Consider the following 18,219-nt stretch of genomic DNA (forward strand, 5'->3'; position numbering starts at 1 on the left):
ATTTTTGCATAAGTTATGCAATATTGTAATATTAAAAGCAACTTTGCCCAAATGCTGTGTGGAACATTGTGTAGATAAAATCTGGGTTTTTACCATTATCCCACCAATTGGATCAAGATCAAACTGTCCTCCTGAATTGTATCTTAAAATGACCTTTGACCGTCTCTTTGCACTTACAAGAGCTCCGAGGCTGACCTACATTGTCATTCTGGGCTGGGTGTGAAATTGCAATTTTCCGCCTGGTTGATGCAGTAATGAGAAATTGATGTAACGAGGCAGCATTTAGGAAGACGAGTTTACACGAAGGCCCTTTTCCAAATGCCACACTTCAGTGTATTTTGTGTCTTAAAGGTCTTCATCTTGGTGGGTACACTTAGCCTTTTATGAAGCTTCTGATAGAAGTACTGTTCAAAACTGTCAAAACGATACTGTAAAAATCTTGTACCTGGTTAACATTAAGTTTCCTAAATGTTCAGAGTATCCATAAAATGACTTTCTCAGAAATTCCTGCTTGACACTTTCATAATTTAATTATCTAACTGCAGTCTCATTGGCTTCATTGTGCAGTGAATGCTTTTGCATTGTCAAAATGTATTTTTGTAACCTTGTACATGGTAGCTGTTACTTGGTTCATTAGTAAAACACAGCTCTTTGACTATAATCACAGCTTTTTTTTTTCAAAGGTGTTTACATGACTACTAATGCAGCATTTTGTAGACTATAGCCTTTATGGGTTAATTTGAGCTTCATAAGTTCAGTCGTGCAATGGCACAGATGAATGCAAAGCATCCATTTTTTGTTTGTCCTACTGAACTGATGATCTAAAAAGAGCTGGATTAATTGTCTCTGCACGGGGTGCTGTGGCCTGGCGGGAGTCCTTCTGAGTACCCAATTAAACCTAAAAGATTGCCAGGTTTGTGACGGTGGATTGCACCGGAACAGCTAAAAAGCATAATCATGTTTATATGTCGGCTAATGAAAACCAAAATGCATTTAATGAAAGATCATTGTAGTGATACAGATGAATTGCATAATTTTGACTTTTGATTGTTAATTTTGGCAGTAAGAATTCAGATTTGCAGTGATTTACCTGCTTAGCTGCTTTTTTCTTTCTCTTTTCAGGGTGAACTGCCCGTTATACTGTAGATAAGCTGCTTATCATTTTGGATTAAGTTTTTGAATTAATATGCTAATTGTACATTTACATTTGTGCCCCAAGTTCAGTCCTTTCATGAGTTACCCTTAACATTTTTCGTAAAATAAAACAGCAATAATACATTTTATTTATTTGTTTATTTATTTATTCATTTATTTATATTTCATCTGTAATTACCCTTTATATCTGTTGTTATTTTGACTGTTTTATTGTACATGACAGCATGCTTTAATAATAATTTAATTATTTCATTAATTGTATTTAGTTTTTTTCTGTAACATGTACTTATTTTTTATAATGTTTTTAATATTCTGAAATACATAATTGTCTGTCATTAATGACCATTTATCTCCCATGTTCAAGTACAACTATATAAATCATTTTGTGGATTATAATAAAGATTATACAAAACAATTTATTCAAATCTGTATTTTCTTTATTATGAAGTGATTAAAGACACTCTCGAAAATCTTGTCTGTAAAAACCTGACTCTAAAATAGTAATAATAATAATAAAAATGTAAAATAAATAAATAAAAATAAATTAATAATAATATTAAAAAAAAAATAAACGAGACTTTTAAAACTGACTTTATCCAAGATTTTTATGGCAGAAAAGAGAGTATGCTATATAAATTGTATAAAAAATTTTTTATTTTTTATTTTAAAATAAAACTAGAAGATATTGCAGGCCAAACAATTATAATATTACATAATAATAATAATAATAATAATAATAATAATAAATCAGTTTTAAAGCTATTTCAGGCCTATTTGAACATGTAGTATTTGTTGTTTTTGAGAGCAAATGTCTAATCTGTAGTATGTCATAGGAGTGTAGAGGTGGGTCTGTTATCAGCTTCCTCTTAGCCTTCTTGCTTGGGGTGTTAAAGTCCATAAACCCACAATCCTCAAACCACAGCAGAAGCCTTGCAGGACAAAGCAGATTGGATTGGTTTTAAAAAGTAGGATATGACTCTATGATGTAGCAGAGGAAGTGTGTGTGTTTGTGTTTGTGGACGATCGCTGTGGCCTACTGTGCAGCAAATGTAATGCTGTTTTTGTTGTAATGAATGTGTTTAGCTCCGGGGACAGCGGCCGGTGAGTTTGTCACTGCCGTTTTGTTGCTGGGAATAAGATTACATGCTGACCTTGCAAGGAAATTACAGGTTCTGTAATTGAGTGTTCTATGCACAAAAAACACAATTTCTCTGAATTCAGTGATTCAAATCTGATAGATATGAGGGTGTGGTTTTCATCATTAATATCTGACGTGAACATAGTATTTCTGATGTATTTTATCACTTGACCTCACTGTAACAAATGGAGGGTTCCACAAAATTCATTCATGTTGTTGTAACAACACAAATCCATTAAGTTAACTTAACACAATTAAATAGATTGAACATAAAATAATTAAGTTGTCTCAAAATAAATCTAAAGAATTGTGTAGATTCAGCTCATTTTAAATAAGTAGTTTGAACCAGCAGCAATAATTGGATGCATTTATTTTCGATATAAGTATTGACTTATTTTCTTGTCTCTCTTCTTATTCTTAAGTCTCTGCACCTTTTTTCTACAATGAATGCTTATTATCAGGGATGTCAGGCTATGAAAGGCATGAAAAAGCAACATAAAAATATCATGAATTCCATTTGACTTCATGATACTTCATATGATATGTTATGATATGCGGGGAGAGTTTAGTTTTTTACATTTCTAAAAGGAAAGGGATATCATACAGGTTTAATAAAACTGTGATTTCGAGTCATCTTTATTTTTATATTGCTTTTACAATGTAAATTGTGTCAAACCAGCTTAACATAAGTTCTAGTAAATTGAAACTGTCAGTCCAGCTTTCAGAGTTGAAGTTTAGTTTAGTTCAGTTTGGTGTTGTTTAATTTTCACTGCTGTAAGTCCAAACACTGCGCAGCATTTTCAGAAAATGATCACAGAAAATTATTTTTGGTTTGTTACTTAATGGGATGGTTACTTAAAATCATTAACTCGCCCTCCACTTGTTACAAGCCTGTTTGAGTTTCCATCTCCTGTTGAATGGTTTGAAAAGTTTTGGAAGCCAGTACCCACTGACTTCTGGATTTGTTTTTTTCGGTTTTTAACATTCTTCAAAATATCATTATTTGTGCTTAATAGAAAAAAAGAAACTCATAAAGATTTTGAACCACTTTAAAGGTTAGTAAATAATGAGTACACTTAGTAATTTTTGTAAACTAAACAGTATTACAGTATTATAACAGAATTACTATATTTACAGAATTACTGTATATTTTACAGTAAAGATATACATAAAGTAAGTAAAAACATATACAGAAAGGTTAGTGGTGAAGCTGTCAATATAAAAACAGTATTTTGCTGTAATCAAACTTTTACAATACGTTACTGTAAATTATACAGGAAATTGTTAACTGTGTACATTTCCTTTTTTGGCTGAGCCTATGTTTTACATAAGTTTAAAACTTACCTATTTTTTATTTTTTATTTTATTTAAGATGTTTTGGCAACCGAACAATACAGTAAACTGTAAAGTTTAATTAATTAATTACAGTAGTTAATAGTTTCCAAACTTTGTGTTCATTTAAGGATATGGAATTGCATTATGGGACCTTGATCTCAGCTCTGTCGACTTTTGATGATGAAAATTCAACTGTACAAAATAACAAAGGGGCTTTTATTGACATTATAGTAGTTTGAAATAATATAATTTATAAGATATAATATATAAATAGTAATAAGTGTGTAAAATAAGAAAATCTACTGGCAGTTTATTAATAAAATAATGACTTGAATCACAAAATATGGGAAAGTGCTAATTTATGTATATTGTTTACAGTGTAGGTTTATTATTTGATGGACACTCAAGGCTATTAAACGCACTGTTCTTCCATCCCTCACTGCCTTGTTTTCATTCCTGTGAAAAATGAAATGTGGTGCTACCCTGATTAAGGTCAGTAGTTTGTAAAGTTTGACCAGCACCAGATTCAGAACCAGGAAGTTTTTGTCATTGTTATCTTAAGTTCAATGCAGCTGTTCTAGCATGTCATATGCACCCTTGGCCTCACATATCCTTCAAAGGTTATATAGACTCGTGCTGCATCTTTCCGTCCTTTTCCTCCCCTGCTTCCCAACATGCTGTAATCAAGATTTATCAGCTCTGAGGCAGATGGTTTTCCAGGATGCCAGCCGCAGCCCCCTCCCCGACCCTCTCGCTGGATCTTGAGCCCAGGGCCCAAGTGTTTGTCTAGACTTGAGTTATCCGCCTCATCTAGGAATGACAGGGCCTCCCCTCCCCATTCTCCTCCAACACTGCATGTCCCAGAGGAATTAGGGTCATCCATCCTCAAGTACCCCTATGTGGCTAAAAGTAGCTCAACACATGGTGGAGCTTTTGCTATTCAAAGCAATGTGGGATCCTTGAAAACTCCAAATCCACAGCAACAATAGCTTGCCAAGTATTTTGAAAAATGTGCCAAAAATTTACTGTAAAATCAAAAGTTTAAATTTGTTTATAAGGAAATAATGTTCGCCTTAAAGGCACAGTTCACCCAAAAACAATTACACTACCTCATCATTTACACTCCCTCATGTGGATTTTAAGCTTAATGAGTTTCTGTCTTCTGACAAACACAAAAGAAGATATTTTGAATAAGAATTCTTGTTCCTGGGACTCATCGACTTTTATAGTAGGGAAAAAAAACTATGAAAGTCAATTGGTGCTAGCTATCAACATTTTTCACATTATCTTCTTTTGTGTTTTCCTTAAATGCTGACAGTTTTTCTCTTTTGAGTGAGTTTTCTTTTTAAGGGTGAACCAACCAAATCTTTAATGTTATCTCTATTCTCTAAAAAAGTCCAGACTCCAGGATTCAGTTGCTTGCATATTTCAAGAGCTCTAATTAAGGGATTAAGATTAAGACTCTTAAGTTAAGAGTCACTTGTCTTTATTGCACTTGTTATTAAAGTTTTTTTTTAATGATTTATTTATTTCATTTCTGTATCTGCATGTTTATTAAAATCAAGTTTTGTTGTAAACTATTTTTGGACTAGGCCTGCACAATATATATTTTCAGCATCGATAACACAATGTGTGCATCTGCAATAGTCACATCGCTGCATCTGCTATTTTAAAAAGTTTATTATCTGCATGCATTAAAAGAGATAAAAAAAAATACTATTTTTATTACACCCTTGACTTGTTTCAATTGTTTATTAGTTTCTTTTTTAAGTTAAACACAAAACAAGATCATTAAATAACTTGTATACCATTCAAACAAGTGAAGGGTGAGTAAACTTGTCTTTTTGAATCCCCCCAACGGCGTAACGGTGGTGCAGTGAGTAGCACGATCATAAGGTCGCTGGTTCAAGCCCTGGCTGGGTCAGTTGGCATTTCTGTGTGGAGTTTGCATGTTCTCCTTGTATTCGCTCGGGTTTTCTCTGATTTCCCCCACAGTCCAAAGATGCCACTATGGGTGAATTAAATAAGCTAAATTGGCCGTAGTGTATGTGTGTGAGTGTTTCACAGTGTTGGATTGCAGCTGGAAGGGCATCCGCTGCGTAAAACATACCCAGCATAAGTTGGTGGTTCATTCCGCTGTGGCGACCCCTGATTAATAAGGGGACTAAGCCGAAAAAAAATGATTGAATGAAAATCACCCCAATCAATTTAAAATGAAGAATTCGTTCCATATAAATTTGTTTAAGTCATCTGGTGAAATTGTATTCACATCACAATATTCATTCATTCAATCATTTTCTTGTCGGCTTAGTCCTTTTATTAATCCGGGGTCGCCACAGCGGAATGAACTGCCAACTTATCCAGCTAGTTTTTACGCAGCGGATGCCCTTCCAGCCACAACCCATCTCTGGGAAAACATCGCAATATATATCGCAGAAATACAAAATATCGCAATGTCAGATTTTTCCAATATCGTGCAGCCTTATTCTGGACTTTTGACATTTGATGTGTATTTAGATTTGGACCTTTGAAATGAGACCTAGAGAAGCCCTGCTCTAAAACAATGGCAATTATTCAGCCAATTACTCGCTTACTCAAGACAGACATGTATGTAATTCACAGGAAATGCCAAAAACAAGGAAGTTGACAATTAAGTGTGTTGATGTGAAAATTTTTACATTAGAATAACCACAATGGAATCACATTTATCGGATCAATTTTTTCAAGCCTAAATGCTTATGTGACATTACCAGATGATGTGATTGTATAACTGGTCTAACCAGCAGACCAATCTCAATGCACCAATCTCAATGCTATAAAGACTTTTGATCATTTATTTTTTTAAACCCACATAATATAATCTGAGCTTTATTTGCTTATTTCTGTAATATTATTATTATTATTATTATTATTATTATTATTTAATTTACATCTTTAGGTGGAAAACTAGTTGGTCTTTGTCAATGCATGCTTAAGCCAACACAATGCCTGAGTCCTCAATAGTTTTGGAGTGCTTTTGCAGAAAAACTTCTCTTTCATACAATGCAAGGCTCGAGTAATGAGATGATGAGGCCGTACTTTAATTTAAACCACAAGACTTGAAATGAATAGAAGGGCAGGCATGATGCTCTCTCATTATCAGTTGGCTCACGAATTGGCTGTAGCAAGTGGCGGGACACGTGTCCTCCTCTTTGTTTAACCAGAGCTTGAATTGGCGCCTTGGATGGGACCTATTCATGGCTGGACATAAGGCCGCCTTTGAGAGCGGTGGCTTGCTGGCCCTCATTATCCTCATTGTTGCATTCCATTACACCTCATTTTTTGTGCCCCACTTCAACAGGAACTTTAGACAAAGCCTGCAGTGTGAAAGGGGAGCAGTCAAACCCCAAAAAAGGCAGAACTTTGATAGCGAAGGAATTGTTAACACCTCCAGCCTGTCAGAAGATCTCATTATCTGCTTGCCATCTTATTAAAGCCACCACTAAATCTGATCTTGCAATATTATATTAGGCCGCCAAGTAATTTAATCCCAACCATGTTCTTTTGTATTTGATAAGCAGTGGATGGAAGAACTGTGCTAGAGCAGTCAGCTATTGTGTGTGACCAGTGTGCAGTGTGTTTGCCTGGCTTGGCATGTGCTCGGAAAAATGTGTATGTGGATGGTCTTAACGTATTTGTGTTGTGGGTAGTTCTACACACCATATGAGCCTTTTGTTGATGCCATAAGTCATACAAAATGTATTAGGTTTTTCTTTTATTTGCTGATTTCTTTATTTGAATTGGGTTCATTATCAATCAGAGGTACAGTTATGACAGTGATATTGCTATTTTACTAATATTGCATTGATTTTGAGTTAGATACTGTAAACAGATGTGTGTATGCACTGTATACTAAGGGTTGCAACGGTTCAATCTACTCATGGTTCAGTATGTATTATGGTTTTAGGGTCACCGTTTCGGTACGATTCGGTTTGTGCTATGCTTAGACAAAAATGGCTACAGAACAATTCAAAGAAATGTCAGTGAGTCTCCTGTTTTCGTTACCGCAGACCAGTTCATTAAAAAGAAAGAAAGAAGAAATGCCTGCAGGTAGTGTTTGCGCTGCTTTGACTTTTTCATGGTTAATTTTTATGATATCCCGACAGAGAAATACTGGGAAATGTCTCTAAACTGATGGCATTTCATGCCGTTCAGCCTTATAATCTTAAAATGTCATCAAAATCAACTGTTTTGTCATAACGTTAGACATTTTGCTAGAAAATAATTCAAATACCAGCTCTAAACAGATGTTGTGAAGTTCTGACATCAGCTGCAGATGTGAATAAGTGGCTGAAGTAATTCCTCATACAAAAGTATTTTGAGACTATCCGTGTTTATCCTATCCTGGTAGGATACTTGTAATACTGTGCTCATGACATTTCTCCATTTGTCATTGAAATAACGCCATAGGTAGTTGGTAGATTTGTGTAAAAGGTCTGCTGCCACAGCTGGAAAAAATCCTAGGGAAAACACTATGGGTATGTGTAGATATATATATATATATATATATATATATATATATATATATATATATATATATATATATATATATATATATAGTGAAAGATACACATATAATTATAAATTTAAAAAAAACATATAATTTTAACATCCATCAGGCGTGCGTTAAGCCTGGTTTATACTTCTGCGTCAAGTGACCGGCGTAACCCACGGCGCAAGCAACGCGCATAGATGTGCATTTATACTTCTGCATGCTGTCTTTGTGGGTCTGCATTAACACTTCAGTGAGGTGTAAATGTTCCTCTGTGTCGAGTTTCTTCACTGCTGTTTTGCTTTTCCTAAACACTTCCGGGATTTACAAGTGGCTCAAACTCGCTCATTTTGAGGCAGGAACTGGCGGACGTGCAGCAACTTTAACTATGAGGTAAACACAAAACAAAACTTTCCATTCTGAGCTACGTCACAGGACTCCACACTTGTAAACAATCGCTCCATCAGGCTCGCACCATTCACGCGGTTCTTGGTCCTGCCCAGACTCGTCAGCGCTACCAAGCCGACCAATCACAAAGCTTGCGCTGCGCGTCGTTGCGACTTTTAGTTACATTTTTTGAGAGGTGCGCTTCAGCGACGGCCACGGCGAAGGGCTATGCGTCAGTGCCGTAGCATACGCCGGCGTTTGACGCAGAAGTATAAATCAGCCTTTAGAGTTATCTTAACTTTTAACTCTTACTCTTTCTTGCAGTTTTTCTCTCCACTTCATGTGTCACTGAGATATCTGTTCTTCTCACCACCCAAATGGAGTTATTTCATCTCTCCACATAATGGCAGTTTTGTTTCTAACAACTCTCAGAGTGAATTTGCATGTGTGACAGATTCTTCATTCTTTCTGCCTACGTGCCGAGGTCCATTACGTCGCCTGTGTAGGAGTCAAGGGCTGCCCTTAGACAAAGTGAACAATCTCCCTCCATCCTCCCACTCCTCAGAGTTTGACTAGCGGGACAGTCAGATACGGGGCGGCAGGCAGATACCAGATGTTGTTTGAGAAACGCTGCTGAAATGAGAGATGTTAGATACCTGCTGTCTGAAGCCTTGATTGTATCCTGTACATGGGGAACTACAGCACTGGCTTTGATGGTATCTGATGACAGACTGACTCAAATGTCACTCTAGCCCTGATGCTGATCGCGGCTTTAGCAATTGCACTTAGATTAGATTATTCCCGTGGCAGAGAAAGGTAAAATCACACTGGCATCCTATAGAAAAGTCCTTCTATCCTTATTTAGCTCTGAATTACAAGAGAAGAAAGTGTGATTTTTATTATTTTTTTATATTAAAGGGGGCATAACATGAAGCTTTACATAAGAAGTCAAATAATTATTTGATGTCCCCATAATGTGTCTGCAAGGTTTCAGTTCAAAATATCCCACAGATCATTTCTTATAGCTTGTCAATTTTTTTCATTATTTATGTTATATTACATGCTGTTTTTGGGTGTGTCCCATTAAATGCGGTTATTCTGCTGCGGCGACCTCAGATTAACAAAAGGACTAAGCCGAAAAGAATGAATGAATAACAGAAATGATCAGAAATGGATAAAAGTCTTACACTGATGGAAAGGAAGAGGTTACAACTTTTAGATTATACCAGGATGTTTTCTGAAGGATTATTGGATACTGTAGATTTATGTACAGTGGTTCCTCGCAATAATGCGGTTCAGTTTTCACGGCCTCACAGTTTTGCATATTTTTGGGGAATTTGATATGCGTTTTTTTATTATTTTTTTTACCGCGCATTGTGTTCTGCATCCTGATTAGCGTATCATGTTCTGCGTCTTGACTGGCTATTGACCACTGTCAATCAATCTCCTTTGTGCTATGTCTCTTGTGCAGTGCAGAATGCATTCAGCTTGGCAAATTTTTGATAGCTAGCAGTGTGATTCTTAAGTGCTGGACTATATGTTTGCAAGTTTTCTCCCCACAAACGTTCTGCACTGTCGAAAGCATCTGCTGTTGCACCCAAATGGCAGAGGAAGATGCTAGCCATCGCACAAAAACTTCTGAACATGCTAAGGAAGGTAAAATTTACAAGACTGCAGGGTGCCATTACGAAATAAATAAATGAAGATCAAATGGTTTTGATCTTTGGGTTCATTCTATAATACTGGACTTAATTTTCTATAAAGGTTTGAACTTTGAGAGTTTTTAAACAAGAGAGAAAAGTGTGAAAATGTTAATGCCTGTCTGAGAAAAGTGTATAAAGAGTGTATTGAGGGTCTTTACAACCTTAAAACATCTATAATAATTGTGAAAAGTAAAGTGGACTACTTTGCGGATTTCACCTATGGCGGGCTATTTTTTAGAATGTAACTCCCGCAATTAACAAGGGACCACTGTAGTTGTGGAGTAAAGATGATTAAAGCCAGCAGCTAGCTCTCTGCAACTCCCGTCCTAATGCCCCAGTACAGTGATAGGGACTCTTTACTGCTCAGTGAGCGCTGTCTTTTGGATGTGATGTTAAACTGTGGTCCTGACTCTCTGTGGTTATTAAAAATCCCAGGATGTCCTTCGAAAAAGAGTAGGGGTTTAACCCCATCATCGCCTCCTAATCTTTCCCATATCATAATGGGCTTCATCACTTTGTCTCCTCTCCACTAATCAGCTGGTGTGAGGTGTACGGTCTGGTGCATAATGGTTGCTGTCGCCTCATCCAGGTGGATGCTGCACACTGATGGTGGATGAGGAGATCCCCCCCACCCCCTCCTCCCTAAATGTTAAGCACTTTGAGTCCCCAAAAAAGCGCTATATAAATATAAGGAATTAGTATTGTTAAACTCATTGATTAACATGTTACTGTTCTGTTTCTCATGCGCTGGCCTTTGCAAATAAACATTACACAAATATTATTATTATTTTTTTAACAGATATTGCAAAATGTCTGTCACCTGATACATTGCATAACTATGTGTTTCTGATTGCATCGACGATAAGCTCTAGTCTCTGAAGACAGTCAGAGAGGATGGTAACTTTATCCAAATTAGCCACATGGCATGTTCACAAGTACAATCAAAAATCTGCAAACGTTTTCGAAATAAGAAGTGACATACCTGTTTTTGCATATTAAGGTCAAACACGAAGAGTTGGCTCCTGATCTTGAAAATAGAATTGCCTGAATCGTAGAAAAGTTGAATCAAGATCGTGTGTAGGGTCGAATCGAGATTACAAACTTTTTCCCGATTAATCATGCAGCCCTAGTCAATGTTTTAAAACTGTAAAATTTTATGTTATACCCTTTGTAAGGTGTATATATAAAGTGTGTGTGTGTGTGTGTGTGTGTGTGTGTGTGTGTGTGTGTGTGTGTGTGTGTGTGTGTTTTAATGTGTTGTAAATTATTCTGTGTTTTTGAAACCAACATAGAGAGAAGTCAATGATTTACAAAAAAAAATTATAAAAGTTTTTTTTATTGTTTTTTTAACCCATATTTGAAATGTAAAAACAACTTATTTTAGAGCATTAATCACAATACCATGACAACGTGAAACTGATTATTTTTATCTAAGGTGATCACACCATCAGATACTTAAAGGCCATGTCTCGTTCTCCAGTGCTTCAGAGTAAACCAAATTTGTGTACTGGTGCTGTGGGTGGAAATGTGCAGATTAAGCAGTGGCAATATATAAAAAGGTCACTTTACAACACAAGGAGCAGGAAATAAGAGTGTCTTTGTAATCAGGTACTTCATTATAGCACTTAAACCTGGACAAAATGAAAAAAAGATTGTCCTGATATTTACCATTTCATAATGTTCATATCAGTGGAGACGGTCTTGTTTGCTTTCTGATTGTGTGCTGGTCTTGTTACCATGGTGATTTTATGATATACACACACATTCTCCTTAAAAAGGGAAATGTATGCATCAAAGATTTTCTATAATCAGATCAGTGCTGCGGCTCACACTTATAATTACCTGTTTTTCATGCTGAATGAAATGTACAGGAGAGGAAGCAAAAGCAGCCTACATCTAAAGGGAAGTGTGACAATGCCCCAGGTGGGTGTTTTGTCTGTGGAATTTGTGGATTATGTACTATGTGGTATTTTGTTAGTATTTGGCACAGCTACGATGGAAATTTTCTAATTTATTTTATTTTTGCTAATGTTTTTTTTAGTTTTTACTGTGTTAATTTTTTTATTTTCTTTTTTTGTCATTTTGTTTGTATAACTTTTGCTCATTTATATTAATTTTTAAGTTTTTATATGTGTTATTAATACATAATTTGTCAATTTTATATTTCATATTGAATTTTTTGACCATCTTATTTGTACTTTTTATAATAATTTTTTTATTTTATTTTATTAGTTCTTATAGTTATTGTTATTACTTTTATTTATTTCTAATTTTAAATAATTTAATATTTTTAAATTAAATAATATTGTTTATTTTTCATTTAATAATTTCATAATAATAATAATAATAATAATAATAATAATAATAATAATAATACTATATTAATAATATTATTATTATTGTTGTTGTTGTTATTGTGGTTATTAATATTGTTATTATTATTGTTGTTATTATTATTGTTTACTTATTCATTTGTCTGAATTTTGTCAAAGTTTCGTTCAATGTCAAATTCTGCACATGACCTGAGAAAGAGTAGTCATCAGAATGCTGAAGCTTGGCTGCAATGCTTTGTCAATTACCTTCATCTACATGTTGCTCTGAATGTGTTAAGTCCGGGACGTGTGTGTTTGTGTGGGTGTAAATATATGCTCTGCACTTTAAGCATGCCATTTGTTTTCATGTTTACAAGTATATGCATATGCTCATATGGAAAATTACTGTGCTGAGAGCATGTAGGTCTCTCTCTCTTTGTTTTAATGCGTTTTATTGTAATGACACACAATTGCACCTTGATATTATGTCTGTTGCTGCTGAGCTGTATATAGAGTGCAACAGTCCGTTACATAAATGCAAATCCCATACATTTTCTCATAGTGGAATTGATTTTTAATAATAACTTAAGCCTTTAGAGACGTGTTTGCATAAGCTTTGCATTTCAACAACGTTATGTGGACAGATACTGTAAGGTAATTATAGTAGTTTGATAAGTCAATTTGAGAATAAAGACTATATCTGTCAATTTGAGACTAGTTTAACTTAATACCATGCATGGAAAGTTGAGATTATGATTGCGATGATGGGACAATTAAATAATTGATGGTTATGGGGACATGTCACCTTCGTTACTGCTAATTCTATGCCCTTGCAATTTTGTGCCTTAAAAAAATATTTTTATTTTTTGAATCATTATTAATATTAATTAATTATAAAACAATATTTTTTTGTTATTTTAACATTTTTATGTTTTAATTATTAATATTTAGTAATAATAATAAAATATTTTATTTTTATTTTATATTTGATTTTAATAGTTTTTAGTAGTTATTATTTATATTTAAAAATATAAATAAATTAAAATTGCATAAATATAATGATCATAAATATATTTATTTATAATAGTTATTCTATTACTATGCATTTTTACTCACTTTATTTTTTATATATAATATATTATTGTTAATTATTTTTTTTTATAATTTCTTTAAATCCATTTCTTAATCATTTGAATTAATTGATTTTAACTAGGCGACGCAGGAAGTGCTGTCGCCTCACAGCAAGAAGGTCGCTGGTTCGAGCCTTCGCTGGGTCAGTTGGCGTTTCTGTGTGGAGTTTGCATGTACTCCCTGCCTTCGCGTGGGTTTCCTCCGGGTGCTCTGGTTTCCCCCACAGTCCAAAGACATGCGGTACATATGAATTGGGTAGGCTTAATTGTCCGTAGTGTGTGAGTGTGTATATGAGTGTGTGTATGAGTGTGTGTGCGAGTGTGTGTGTGCGAGTGTGTGTGTGCGAGTGTGTGTGTATGAGTCTGTGTGTATGAGTGTGTGTATGAGTGTGTGTATGAGTGTGTGTATGAGTGTGTGTATGAGTGTGTGTATGAGTGTATGTGGCTGTTTTCCAGGGATGGGTTGCAGCTGGAAGGGGATTCGCTGCGTACAACTTGCTGGATAAGGTGGTGGTTTATTCCGCTGTGGTGACCCCAGATTAATAATGGGACTAAGGCGAAAAGAAAATGAATGAATGAATGAATAAATGAATGAATGAATGAATGAATGAATGAATGATTTTTAACTGTATTTATTATTTATTTATATTATATATTTGTATGTTTGTTTGTTTCACTGAGCATTATTTAATGTTGTTAATTGTCCATGCAAGTAAGTATATTAAATATTCAAATTGAAAATCAACACAAACTCTAACAAAATTAGTCAGTCCTAGAAAAACATGAAAGTAGACCATTATCCTAGTGTGAAGCAAACCTTTTGAAAGTTGACAAAAGAAGTGAATTAGTTGTGTTTCCATCAAATAGAGCAGTTGACTGTAGTATTGGTAACTTAGCAACCTGTAGTAAACAAGACAAGCTCAATGGAAACAGTTGATTGTTGAACGTCAAATTGAACATTAGCTCATTTTCAAACCTCAAGCAAGCATAACTTTAGTGGATTAAAGGATTTTTATTCTAAATTTGGCATTTCCATCATTGGTTTCTGATGTGGTACTTCAATATGGGTATCTGTAAATCAGCTACTGTAGATTCTTTGTTAAGTCTGTTTTATTTTCTAAAAGCCCAGACAGCATATGGCTATATTGAACAAAAAGTTTGGTTTTCCCACTCAAATTTCCCACCCACTGTGATATTTGCATATCTTGAAATACTGACCTGTCTCATAGACTAGATTCCCTTATTTTTAAAAGAAAAAAAGCAGCAAAGGTGCTGATGTTATTGGCAGATGTCACCCACACAGATGGTCTGCAGGTAATGTCTTCTGTCGGGCCTCATGTTTTGGCTATGCTTTGCAGTATCTGTGTCCCTTTTCTGTGCTGTAAGGGGGCTCAGGTATCACCCACACAATGCACCTAACAGGGCCGTATATCAGCATTGAAAGATGAGACGTTGTTTGCCTACTGCTCAGCAGTGCCTCCGACAGCCGTCTGGAAGGAGCACTATTGGAAAAATACAAGCATTTAAGATTGAGAAAAGCTGAAAATATGAAGTTCTGTACACTTTTTTTGCACCACTACTATCAAAAAGGAATCACAAACTAGAGTGTTTATCCACCAAATTCATAAACCCTTGCCCTGTCTGCCATTGGTCAGTCAAAGCTGTTATACAAACCCTAGACTGAAGTCAAGTCAAGTCTAGCTTTAATGTCATTTCGCTACATGCGTGGACATACAGAGGAACAAAATGTCGTGTTTCGCAGGACAACGATGCTACATAAATAATCATAAATACAAACACAATACTGGACATGAGCTATTTTTAAAATACATAACTATACACATAAGACAGGCTAAAAAGACATAAAAGTACTGTTTTTAGGGCCACTAGAAGCCGCTGCATCTGGACACGCCACCATCTTGGATATTTTAACCAATAAACTCATTCGATACGAAAACGATACTTTTGACAACCCTACATCAGAGACATAGGATTTTAAACTTAGAAGATAAAGAACTGCTTAATTATGTAATGTTTATATGTGCATAAGGACCATTTAAACAACCTTTCTGAACTTTCTAAACAAAAAAGCTTTGAATATTTAAGAATATAGACGTGGTGCTTATGAGTGCGATGCTAGTTTGTTGTTGGTTTTGCTAGTTATTTGTTAATAGGTTCAGAGTGGTTTAGGTGGTTGTTGTGTGGTTTAAATGGTTGTGACTTACAGACCCAATTGACCCTTGACTAAGCCACAACCAAAAAACGCCACAACCAATCATGGCTTAGTAACCAAGGCAAGCTTGTTAAGCTTTCGAGTGAGGGAAACAACTAAAAGTGTTGTGCATATGGATTGAGCAAATCTGATATCCGGTATCCTAAAAGTTTGGACGAGGTGATGGAATTGTTTTCTTTTTCCAAAACCTCAAACCCAAGGGGAGAAATGCCAGGCACAGATCAAGCCATGTGGGGGGGGCTGTAAAGCAGCACAATTTAGTCAAATTTCCATCTGTTTCAAGCTATGAATATTATATATCAACAGAACATATCCGAGATATGATCACAAACTGAGAACTTGCGATCAATTAATATTATTAATATTTAATATTATTATACTTCTCCCGCAGCTGTTTTGCAGAACTTTTAAACCCTCTTGTCCCTGTCAGAGGTACAATTCACCAATTTGTCAGATCTGTCTTTTAGAGATTAGGTCATTGGTGATAGCGTTATAGTGCGTTAAAGTCTGTTTTTATAATTGGGGTCGATTTCTTTCTTTTTATTTTTGTCAGATTAATATTTGCTAGTAGGGAAAATATTTTATTGCACAGCATTTAGTCTATCAGGCATTTTGGCTAAAAAAGAGAGAGAAATTGCTGTTTAATTTGTTGTTATTATTAGATTATTTTTAAAATTTCTCTTACCCTGCTTTGCATGAACTAAGCTGTTGAACAGTAAGCATATGAGGTAGCTAGTCTGCTTCAATTTTAATTAAATTTTTTTCCAATTGGTTGCATATAATGTCGTGAATGTACTCCTGTAATGCATAGACAGGGTTACTGGCATTTTGGTGAAGAGGTGAGATTGCACTATGTCGGTTGACAGTTGTTGGCATCCAAAAAAGCTTGCCAATTGAACATGCTGAATTGGGATTTGTCGGGTCATAGAATGTCTTCGAAGTGACATATGCTGGTGGTTGTCTGGAATTATGGGATATGTGTGAATGCGCCTTGTAAAGTCAGAAATGTCTTACACTATTGTAAAAGTAACGTTTCTGAGGGCATAACATTGTATTTTACTATAACTGGTGGAGATTTAAACTGAAAAATTAAAAAGCATTCACTATTTATAGTCACTCCAAATCTTTTTGAGTTTTTTATCTTGCTGAACACTAAATTAGATATGTTTAAGTAAGCAGAAAACCTATAACCATTGATTAAAAAACTAATTATATTCATATCAGCACAGTCTCAGGCTACCAGCTGTCTTTATAATATCTTCTTTTGTGTTAAGATAGTAAAAGAATAGAGAGTAAATGTTGACAGTCTTTAGTAAATGATCCCCTTATTATTTTGTTAATTAACAAATTGTGCTTGTTCAAAATTTGTGGGGAAAATGTAATAATTGTTTAAGTTTCTATTGAAGCTAAAATGTGCTGTGAATTGTGTATATATATATATATATATATATACATATATAGGTACATTTATGGAGGGTTTGAAAAATATGCCAGCAATACTGATCGTGTTTCTTGCCTTCGCAAACACTGCTAACTATGCTGACAGATAATTGATGCTCTGTTTGCTCTGTGGTGTTTTTACATCAAGAAGTTGGCAGCTGTTCTGCTCTCATATTCCACCTCTCTCTTTTTTTTTTCTCTCACTCTTTATCTTCTCTCTAGAGGAAAAACTGGGCTCCCGTGTGTGCAGACACGTGTAAATGTGCACGTTATGTGTTAATTAAATTGCTTGTGTAGTGTTCCATGTTTTTCAGCACTATATGAACTTTACACATAAACCCCCCTCCAACTGTAGGAGCCTTCGGAAACATGCTACTGAAGGTGCCGGAGGGATTTGTGAGGCTATACATAGGCTCTAAAGCAAGATGCTAGTTTGTTTGGCTCATTGTATGGTCTGGAAAATGACTGTTGCTGTTTTTGTTATCATGCCTCTGATGTGCTGCTTGTGTTTTTTGTCTCTTCTACAGAGCCGCTGAGGTTTATATCATAAGGAGATGGGACTTGGGCTTCTGCCCACAGGAGAACGATTCCAACTCTGCCCCTATAGCTGTGACCGGTTTGCCGTGAGGCCCCGTACCCCCTTCTAATGGTGAGTTGATTCTCTCTTGTGGTGAGTTGATGGTGAGTTGATTCTCTATCTATATTGCAAAAATCAGTAAAGGATCAAACATGGATCATTTGTCTTGTGAATTAGTTGGTCGCATAAAGGAATGCTTTCAAAGTTGCTTGTTATTAATATTTCATATCAATTTGTTTGTTTTATTGTCCACCTGAGTAGAAAATTGTCTTGGCTCA

General features: G+C 35.2%; 1 protein-coding gene across 2 annotated transcripts in view; it reads left to right on the plus strand.

Moving 5' to 3' along the window:
- tanc2a (tetratricopeptide repeat, ankyrin repeat and coiled-coil containing 2a) overlaps positions 1 to 18,219 on the plus strand; it is a 247,990-nt gene that overhangs the window by 46,604 nt on the left and 183,167 nt on the right. For both annotated transcript variants that reach the window (XM_087244297.1, XM_087244298.1), the window contains exon 2: positions 17,892 to 18,013. The gene's annotated coding sequence lies outside the window, so the exon portion shown is untranslated. The remainder of the gene's footprint in view (positions 1 to 17,891; positions 18,014 to 18,219) is intronic.

Source organism: Danio rerio, chromosome 3, assembly GCF_052040795.2.
Source record: "Danio rerio strain M-AB ecotype USA chromosome 3, GRCz13ab, whole genome shotgun sequence".
NCBI classification, from domain to species: domain Eukaryota; kingdom Metazoa; phylum Chordata; class Actinopteri; order Cypriniformes; family Danionidae; genus Danio; species Danio rerio.